The sequence below is a fragment of the Pundamilia nyererei genome, unplaced genomic scaffold (genome assembly GCF_000239375.1).
Source record: "Pundamilia nyererei isolate P.nyererei 1_Seehausen unplaced genomic scaffold, PunNye1.0 scaffold00002, whole genome shotgun sequence".
In the NCBI taxonomy this organism is placed as follows: domain Eukaryota; kingdom Metazoa; phylum Chordata; class Actinopteri; order Cichliformes; family Cichlidae; genus Pundamilia; species Pundamilia nyererei.
In genome coordinates, this window is record NW_005187403.1 from 2,242,061 (window position 1) to 2,253,145 (window position 11,085).

Here is an 11,085-nt window from a genome sequence, read left to right on the forward strand (position 1 = left end):
AACTCATGATCCTAAGCTTAATAGGCAAGGAAATTGATTTTGAACCATTAAAATATTTGGTGTCGGAACCCATTAAAACAACTTGTGAGCTTTAAAAACTTCGCTGGAGGATATTCTACACACGAATAGTACAAATTAAAAGCTGTAGATGCCTATAATGATATCTGAACAGTTTCTGGAACTTTCAAACAAATAACCAACAAAAAACCACAGGACAAAGAAAAAGAACAAAGCCTGGAAACAGAGTTATGCAAAATCAACCTGAATTTCCTGAAACAAGAGAAGGGCTCTCTCTTTCTTTGTAGCAGTTTACAATAAACCATTAGTATGACACAGGTCATATGTAACCCTACACAACTCTTTAGGCATCAGTGAAGACAGTGAATTATATTACCAATGTCACAGAAGAGAAACCATAGATGATGGTAAAATGTAAGAGAAGTTTTACAAAGCTGCAAAGATGTATTTCCCTGTAATTAAACAAGCAGCATCTCAAGAGACCAAACAACAAACAGCATAAACAACATTGTGCAAAACATCGAAATCCTATTAATACCTCAGGGATTTTATATACAGTAGTCCCATAAATTCAGTTTCATGTGATCTATCTTTACCTTTCAACTAAATGTGCATGAGCCTATTTTTAAACACCCCAAGTAAAGTTGTACTAAGAAAATATATATGCCTATTACGTGATGTGTAATATATCCAGTGTACTAAAAGCTTTACAATGACGAATATAATTAAATAATTTCCAACCACATCAGTTTGTCAGTGTCCCTTTCTTGCTTTTTCTATAACATTTGTTTTCCTTCCCTCGTTTTCTTCTTCAGTGTAGGGCCAGCAGTTTGCCTCTTTAACTTCATTTATTGCATTCAACCTTCAACCCAAAACCATCAAACACAGGGCAAATGTTCTAACATCACCTCCCCAACTCCACTGTGCTATTCCTGTACCAGTAAGCAAAGAATGATCATGCTTTGGTTGTGCAAAAAAACAAAAAAAACTAAAACAGAGATAAGTTCACATTATCTTGAAAAGTGGAAAAATTCTTCGCTTGGGAACATGCAGACACCTTGTGAGTTTGTGGTTGGACCTCTGTGTTAATCCTTTGTGGCACAGTTACTGTCACCTATCTATCACCTCAAAACAGCCATTCACTTCTGACCTCTGGCATCAACAACACGTTTTTGCCCAGAGAACTAGATTTTTGTTCTTTTCCAGACCGTCCTCGGTAAAGCCTGGAGATGGTTGTGCGGGAAAATCCCAGCAGATCAGCAGTTTTGAAATGCTCAGGCAAACCCATCGGCCACTAACAACCATGCTACATTCAAAGTCACGTAAGTCACCTTTCTCTCCCATTTCTGGTGCTCGTTGATCTTAAGCAGGTCATCTTGACCATGTCTACACACACCTGAATGCACTGAACTGCTTCTATATGAGTTTTCCATTGGATATTTGCAATAATAAGCAACTGAACATTAATACCTATGCTGTTTTTAGTGGGAAGATGTCACCACCTTCTCAGGTTGCAGATGAGGCCTAGAATTCCTAGCAGGACAAATTAGTGTGAGGCCTCAATTGGGGAAAAAAGTGCCAATGGGAGTAGAAAGTTCTGCGGGTAACTATGGGTACAATTAAATAGGAATGATAAGAGGAACAAGTGGAGGTTGTTACAAACACGATACAGGTGTTTGTGTCAGGAAAAAAAGAAGTAAGTTCAGATGAAGGCGAGGTAGGGAGAGATAAATGATAGAATATTGATATGGATAGATTTATTGTCGGGCAGAAATTTCAAAGGATAGGTCTTGGAAAATAGGGTTAGTGAAAACCTTAAAGCTGTCAGTAAAGATACTGGCATCTTGACGATTCATAAAAGTAGTTGTTTCTAAAACAGATTGTCATGAAATAACCTCTATGACACTATGTCCAAAACTATTTTTTTACACTAAAAAGACATCATGGTCTAGAGTCTTAAGATGGAGAGAAGTGCTAATTTTACAGATGCAAAATCTGTGGAAAAATCAGACCAGTCATTTAAAGTGTGCAGCAAATGGTCTCTGACTGATTTGTTGTTTGCTGTCAAACACTGAGTTGATTTAAGCTTTTGGTTTATTAGTTTCTTAACACCTCGCCAACCAATGGCAAACAGGAGCGTCGCTGTGATTGTTTGCCAGTACAGTCACCACCAATTACAGGCCTCAAAAGAAGAGGCATTAATCAAATCCTTAGTACGGTGGCAGACATCAGATTGCAGAAGGCTGCAAAACAAATATGTCACTGTCAGTGAGACCATACAGCAGGCATTTAGGAGATTGCATTAAGTCGATGGCTCAGCTGAATAGCAACCCAAGCTAATGTGGAACAGGGCCTCTGGAAACTATTTGCACAAGATGGTGGGAGGTGGAGGGTAAGAGTGGAGGAGCGGAGCTGCCTTCCCTCATTTTCTATCTCTTCTTAATTCTTTCTATTTTTCCAACCTTTTGTCTTTTTTTTATTTAAGCCGACAGGCTGAACTGAAGGGCGTGGGATGGCCAGTGGAGGAATAAGGATGAGAGAACAGTGAGAGAAGGGAGGAGACAGATGAAATGAAATAAAAATGAGCTGCAATGAAAGAAACAAGAGTGGAAAAATGCCTGTGGAGGAGAGAAAACAAAGAGTGGGACACTGGAAATGAAAGAGTTCCCCTTATTGGATCAGCGTTTGTGTTTCCAGAGAAATGAAGAGGTGGTCATTGCTGTCTTGGAGCACAAACTGTATTAAATTTGTGTTTTGGGACAAGATTTTTGAGTACATTTGTGGCTACATATCCAAATATGACTACGCCAATTGTGATTGAAAAGTGATTGAAAAGCCTTCCCCTGCATAGCACAACCAAGCAGAACTGCTATTTCCATTACAAATCATATTACAGTGCACTCTCTATAGCTATCGCCATGATTTTCAAATATTCAAAAAGTCATCAAGATTTTAAAAAATGTAACAGTTTATGAGACTTTTTTAATACTGACATACACACAGTTCTCTTATTTTTACTGATGTTTGGTATAATGCAATGTGCTACTAAACATCTACACATATACCAATAGACTGGAGGAGTTGGAACTATAGGCTCTAGATAAAACAGTATTAGCTGTTCAACTGATATCTGTCAACTTATTTTAGCTACTTGGCAAACATTTTGACTCTAAATATATTTAGAAATGCTATATCTGCATTTGAATTCTGTTAAGTACACAAACAGTTTGCTCTGATTGTTTAGCAGATCGGATTATACTGATAGACGGTGTTCTTGGTGATCGGAGATAGCTTGCCAGTCAAGGCCATTTATGCCTCATTTCCCCATGAAATGACATGAATATTTTCATTATCGTGAGATTCATAATATACGGAATCTGTTCCACTATATACTGCGTTTCATCTTGCAACACAAACGTGTTTGGGTGTATGCGGGCACAGACACACAGATGCTCAGATTTCTGCATGGTTTCAAATGAAGTGTGTATGTGTGGCGCAGCTACACTGGTCCATCGTTAGTTTAATAAAACTAAAGGCCTGCTAATTTAGTAAAACTGTAGGCCCAAGCAAATAAGTAAAGAGCCCCAAATTATATAACTTAATGCTGTTTTAGCTGTTCAGCTTACATCCATCTACTTACTTTAACTCCTGATTGGCTCAAGTAGCCCAAGTAGCTATACATAGTCTTCAACATACACATATGCAACTACAATCCCCAACAATATAGGATTACCTAGCATAACACCTATGATCAAAATGATCTCATCAATGTCTGTGAAGAACATCTCTACCTTTCTCCTTAAAGCTGTGGGGGACTGTTCCAATGCTGGTCCAATATCTGCTAAAATCTGTAGAGTCAAAGATCTTCTTTGTTGCTAAAATGCATTTGTAACAGCTAATGAAGCCTCACGATGACTTTTCTGCTTCTGTGTCAAGCTGGCCTCACTGAATGAAAGTCTCCACATTGTCTTATTCAGTCTCGATGTAATCTTTCAGTTATCTTTTGCACACAGTGCTCTGACTGTATTGTGTGACCATGGCACAATCCCTCTTTATCATTAAAACATGCAGACTTCTGTCATCCTGTGTGTACTCAAAACAAAACAAAAAAATCCCTCATAAGGACAACATGATTGTGTGCACTTCAATTTATTGCAGATGTCCACAACACAACTTAACAGACCCTCTGGATTTACAGCCCAATGAACTTTTCACTGATGAAATGTAGCTCTAACTAAATGAAGTCAGTATCAGTGGTATCAACTTGATGACATATTAGTAAAGACACCATTGGATGAGTCAAAGTGGGAGTTTATGGATCAATAGCTGTCACAGCTCAGGAGTCCTATGATCTGTAAAGCTGCCTGCTTAAAAAGATTATGACTGCAGTGTGGGTGTTGGGTTTCTGTGGTTATACAGTGTGAGAGTGTGTGCATGAAAAAGAATAAATTACAGGGTAATGATATTAAAAGCACAAAGTCGTTAAGATGCCAAGTTAAGACACAATAAATCCAGTCATGGCTTCTACAGCCTATCCCCACACAGGGTAATTAAATTAGATTTATAAGCCATATTACATCAGTGCAAGATACTTCATCCACCCTCAGCTCCTGCATCGTCCCTCCATTCTGCCCTGCTTTATTAGATGACCTGACAGCTGGCAAAAAATATGGTGGAATGTTTCAGGTCCTGGGCTGCAAGTGCTCGGCACTGGGCACTCTGTCTTTGGTGGTGTCAGTCGTGTCCACTGATAATATATGAAGCGCTCCACTTCTCTGCGGAGAGGGGTAGTAGCGGGGCTGCTTATGGTGCAGTGAAACAGCTTTATCACCATCCACAGTGGCTGCTGCCACTGCTTCACTGCTACTGCTGCTGCCACCTCACCCTCCTCCACTTCAGCGGTGTGCTCTGCAGTTTTGGAGAACAAAGCAATGGAACCGAAAAGAGCAATGATATCCATCTTGCACATGATTTGCAATGTTTAGTGCCAGTGCAGGGAATGGGAAGCTCAGGAGATGTGTGACACATGATTACAGGTTGCTTTTACACTGCAAATATTCTTCCGTATTAACAATGTTTTGTGCTTGAAAAATATGGATATGTCGCCATGGCAACCATGAAAGTAAATGCAAAGAAGTTCTGTTAACAGTATAATGCAGCTCTTTTTGTTCTGGACGCAGTTTGCACTTTATCATCATACGCTTGTTCTTTCGTACAATAAAAATTAAAGTAATGTCCTGATTTTCACTCCTGAAATCAGCTGACTATAGTGCAAGTGCACATGAAGAAAAATGAAGTTTTGTCTGACGTCTTTCTGTTTTCTTTTTTATCTGTGTGCAGATAACCGAAGAGCCTTTTTAATGCAAGTAATGACATAATTGTAACGGTAAAGTAATTGTTTATTTTAGTAGAGTACTGTTACATTACTACAATACTGTAAAATGTAACACGACTACAGTAACATGTTACTTTGTGACGTGTTAACTTTTGTAACAGGTTAATTTGCTACCTTATGAACTAAGGCTAACTGCTCTTGAATACATAGAAATTTGTAAGGCCAATATTTAACCTAAGCTGTCAGCTTTAGTAGATTGTGCTGGGTTTCAACTATTTTTAAAACTGTTTTTTTTTTTTTTTTGTGTCGTTCACAAGTCAGATATTTCCTCTGATTTAAACAACCATATTTTTCGGAATATAAGGCGCACTCAAAATCCTTTAATTTTCACAAAAGTAGACAGTGCGCCTTATAATTCGGTGCACCTCATGTATAAATTCTGGTTGTGGTACACGGCGCTCAAAAATCTGTCCAAAAATGTTTTAGTACGACTTTGGAAAGCTACAAAGTCGCACAGCTTGATGGATTGTCGGAGCATTACGGCTAACGTAGTTCAGAGCGTTCTCACTCCCGAGGTGTAACATGTCGACGTTTTGTCACGTCCCGCGGCGTTAATGAGGAATGCGAAAGGAGACCTTCGGCGTTCTTATGGTACGCGGTGGGTTATGGCTGGAATCCAGTGCAATGACGCTCCCGCGGTAATAGACGTTCCAGCCCTGTATTCCAGCCCTAAACCTAACCTTATCCCTAGCCCTAACCATAACCTTATTCCTGACCGTAACCAGGACTTTAATGATGTTAAATAGCGTGTTTCTAAGCGATTTGAAGAAAAAGAGCGAACATGTGTAGATTCAGTCCAGACGGTTCTCATATGTCCTCTTTTTTCCAAGGTCGGCATTTAGGAACGTGGTGGGTAGCCGAAAACATAATATGGTGATGATTTGTCACCTAGCGTAAAATGTTACGCTTTGGGAGTGAGAACGGGTTGCGTAGTTGGGAGCTTCATGGAGTAATCTGGGTCCAAAACTCTGCTTCAGGTCCCAAAGTCAAACGAACACTGCAGCATCACTGAGAATTAAAAACTGTCTAAATTCTTTCATCTTTACTAAAATCATCAGTGTTGCTGCTCTACCAAGTGTAAAAATTGAGTTTAACATCCAGGCATCCATGAAAACAGAATTTATTAAATTTAACAGAGTTAGAAGTTAGCGGGAAGTTAGCTCGCTAGTTTCCACCTAAACATGATATACCATGTTCTGACTGAGAGATTTCTGAAAAAATTAAGCTCTACTATCACTTCCAACATAAATGAAGACAGAAAACTAAACAGCAGTGACTTTTCTAGTGTTACTGAAGTTGGACTAGCTGGTGTATAATGATGTGCTACGTGATCGCTAGCAACACAGCTATGTTAGTATAACATAAACACAGTGAAGCTGGAGGATGAACGCAAACTTTTTTCCACTCAATCAAAGTTAACGTGAGGGTTCCCAATTATAATTATATAATAACATTATAATCAACTCCTTATATATGTCAACTTAAACATGTCGTTTCAGGAGTTGGGAACAAATGACCACTATGAGCATGTGTGATGAAACTTGCTTTGGAAGCTTCCTTTTCCTAACTGGAAAAATAAATAAAACCTCAAAACAATGGAGTTTAAAAACATCAGATAATGTGCAGAACACACTATGCACAGCTCACACATCTCTCTGGTGAGTATTTCAAGATTTCATGAAGAACACATGGGCAATGCTAGTGATGAAGAAACCTAAACATATAATGAGATAAATGGATGAATATGCCAATCTGAGAGATGACCGTGGGCAGAAAAGAGCTAACATATTATTATTGTGGATGGAGTGTGTGTGGGAAGACACTTATCCGCCAACATCAGAGTTAATTAGTAAAGATAATAACAAATATAATAGCAAGTGCACGATTAATATGATTATAGCTGACATTTCAGATATCTGAGGGAAAACTTAACAAGAAGCGATGCTAAAATTGGAGCTTTTTAAACATGTTAGGCGCTCCTCACAGAACAAAAACACAGAGGTTTATGGGAGAAACAGCGAGTTAAAGAGAGCGGCAGACAAGATAAAAGGGACTGGAGTTAAGCCTTGTGTGGTTGATTTTAATGAGCTGTGGCACTTTTATTATCATTATTAATTAGCAGTTTTCAACCAGCCGTGTGTGATCAATAAGGTGGAGTGAAACAAATTTCAATGGGCCATTGGAATCAATCAGAAAGAGTTTTTATCTACATAACTGCCACTAAGCCCCGCTCATTAGGGCTAACAGTAGGAGATGAAAGATTTGCAGCATTTTTAATTAGAATGACGTGGCTGAGCAGCCATTTTTCTTCTGCTGCTGCTCTCTTCTAATCCTGGCAATGTTTCGCTTTGTTTCCCATGTATTAGTTTTTGGTTTCCCCCTCCTCAGCTGCAGTTTTCCTTACAGCTACATGCAATATACAGTGCATTTTACTCAAGGATGTGAGTACACTCAGCACACCACACCACACACACTCTAATCCTACTCACCTCTTAATCAGACAACCATTAAAATGGGATTAGAGCCTATGTACTAAAATCCCACATTTCCAAGCAGGAGATGTTGTTCCTGTTTACTAATCTGTGATTTTTCTCTTTGGAAATCGACACAATCCCTTAGAATCGACATGCTGAGAGATTCGGACCATTAAGGCCACATGTGAGATTCTAGTGTGGCTAAATCTGGGAAATGTTGCAAGCACAAAAACGCTAAAGCTGTCTATTATCCAAACATACCGCCTGTTTTTCGAATTATTAACATGATTTTTCCTAAAATGTTGACCGACAGTTGGAATTATCCACACATTTGTGGAAGGGAAAGCAAGTCTTCTGTAAACTAGAATTACTGTGGTAATTATGCATGTTTTTGTCCGATTTTATGAAGAGTAAAAATCCACCTATGTTCAAAGAAAATCGATGCCATGCTGCTTGCAGAGTATGTATGCCAAAAAGCTCTGCACTATGTCCTAGGGAACCATTGTTGTGCACCATCATAGTGGCAGCCAAAGAGTGTTTAAACAAACTGTTGTTTGCTAGTATGCAACGGTATTCATTATTCAGTATTACTGAATGTATACTATTTAGAACTGGGAAATGACTCATTACTTGTAAGTCTAAAATGACCTAATAGCACTGTAAACTTAGGTCTGGGTGAAAAATTACCAGTAGTGATGAGCTTATGGGAATGATGTGTTAGAAAGTTTTCTGTGAAATTTTCCATTCTGCTTCAATAGTTTAATTTCTTTGTAAATTCTCGGCAGGTGAGTCTGCATGTGGAAGCCTGTATGGACCCATCTGATGATGAAATTTATGTCACTCTGACCCGAGTGGATCCCAGCACGCTCACAGATGCTGAAAGTATAATCTAAGATTAATGGTGCCCTTTGTGGTTAGTACTAATCTGCAGATATTGCAAGTGTACACTGACATATTCAGTCCAAATAGTTTTAGTTGTTTATTGTTAGGGTGCTAAGTTTAAAATTAAAACATTTGGGATGACCTCTTAGGACTTCTTGCTGCCTCTAGAGACAACAGTCACCCAGAAATACCACAAAAAACATAACTTTGTCCACCCTCTTCTTCATCTTTCTCCAAAATGCAGGGTTATAGCAGAGGTAGGGCTAGGGTTACCACTTATTACTACTTAGATCTGCTGCTTCTTTCACGAATCTACTTGGAGACAACGTTAGAGAGGCAAGGATGAGATGGTTTGGAAGTGCAGAGGAGGGATAGTAGATACGTTGGACAAAGTATGTTGAATATGGAGGCTCCAGACAGGATGAAAAGAGGAAGACCACAGAGAAAATTCATGGATGTAACGAAGGAGGCCATGCAGAGGGTTGCTGTGACACAAGAGGATGCTAGAGATAGGGTGAGATGCAGGAAGATGATCTGCTGTGGTGACCCCCAATGGGAATGGCCAAAAGAAGAAGAAGCAGACTGTGTTGGACTGCTTCTTGGCTGTGAGCAACGACCAGATGATTTAAAATGCTTTTCTTAAAACATTTTGTACCAGACGTGTTAAAAATGAATAGTTTTAGAGGTGCTGGTATGTGAGTTTTATTGTCTTTGGGCATAGTTTCCAGTTTCCGTGCTCTTCAAAGATAACCTACTCCTGGCTGGAACTTTGCAGGACAGTACAAAAGTCTTATCAATCTTCTCAAGCAGTTGTGGAGCATTTATCACAAAAATGCCTAAGTATTCAGTTAAACTTTACAAAATGATGTGATCAATTCTCTCCCCACTTCCATCTCTCTTCCGTTATTCCCCGCTATGTTCCTCCTTACTCCTCTCCTTTCATGGAAGTCGGTGGTGGAGGGCTACTTAGCACACAACAGTTAATACCTGTCTAATTTATTAGCCTCCTGCCCCAGCCCTGAAGGGCCATTAGCAACACACACTGACACAGCACACCGGCCTGTGTCGTAATTTATTGTCTTATTACAGTGCTGCAGCAGCATCAATTAATTATCCATTAAAGCGCTGCTGTCCCAGGATTTATGGAGGGGTCTGTGGGGGCTGTGGGAGATACTGTTGGAGAGGAATGGGTAGACATGAGGAAGAAGAAGAAAGGGGAGGAGAAGGAGGAGGTTGAGCAGATATACCGGAAAGGATGAAAGATGGATTGTTGTTTTTGGGGTGCGCTTTATTTTAAAATTCGGGATAAAAACAAAGTGAGCTGAAAATGCTTTAAATAAAAGTCTACAAATCAAACAGATACGGTTTCATTCTGGAATTATGACTCACATTCAAAACTGAAATATAATCTGTGCAAATAACAGTGGTATTGCATATTTTACTGTAAATATCCAGCCCTCTTTATGGTCTAAAAGGAGGGAAGAAAATACCAAACAGTAGAGAATGAGGCCAGCTGCTGTGGATATTAGCATTGTTATCGCCTGTGTTAAATGAGTATATTCACAATATCAATAAAGACAGCTATATCTGTTGGATGGTTTAATAGAGTTCACTTTATAATGTTTTCATAGACAGTACAAAACATGGACACCCTAAACCTGCATTCTATCTGAAGGCCACCAGTTGGCGATAATTGCAGCTGTGAAAGACTTCCGACCCTACAGATGTTTACGGGAAATCTGTCATATTTTTGCAGGGACCAGACCCAAGGAGGAGATTCAGCTAAGAGCTTTAAATGGTTTATTTAAAGAATGTTAAAAGTGGCAAGAGTCCCAGGTGTACAGTGGCGAGCTGAGGGAGGTGTAGGTAAATGACAGTCTGTGAACTTCAGACTGATGGGACAAGCAACAAACTTCCAGTAGGTAACTGGGAGGCAAGTAAGGAGAGAAGATAACACACTGAAAAGCGTGACCTTGGTCTTGTCTTGGTCTCGCTGTCTCGGTTTTGCTGTCTCAGATCGACATAGTGGTCGGGAGATTTGGAGTCAACAGTATCCATGACACACAACGTAACGTTCGATAATGTGTAATGCGCAAAAGTATCAGCTCTAAGTGTCGTGCTTAGAGAGTGCTTTGTAGTGAATCAGAAGAGTCGACTCCCATTGAGCGAGAGCCGGCTCCTCACTTAATTTCCTTTTGCTGCTCAGCTCTCACACAGTGGCTCAGCTATGCTCCAATCCCTCCATATTGTGGCCAATCACATGCGAGGATATAGGATAATATCATTATGTGAAAAACAGAGAGGGTGAGAGACGCG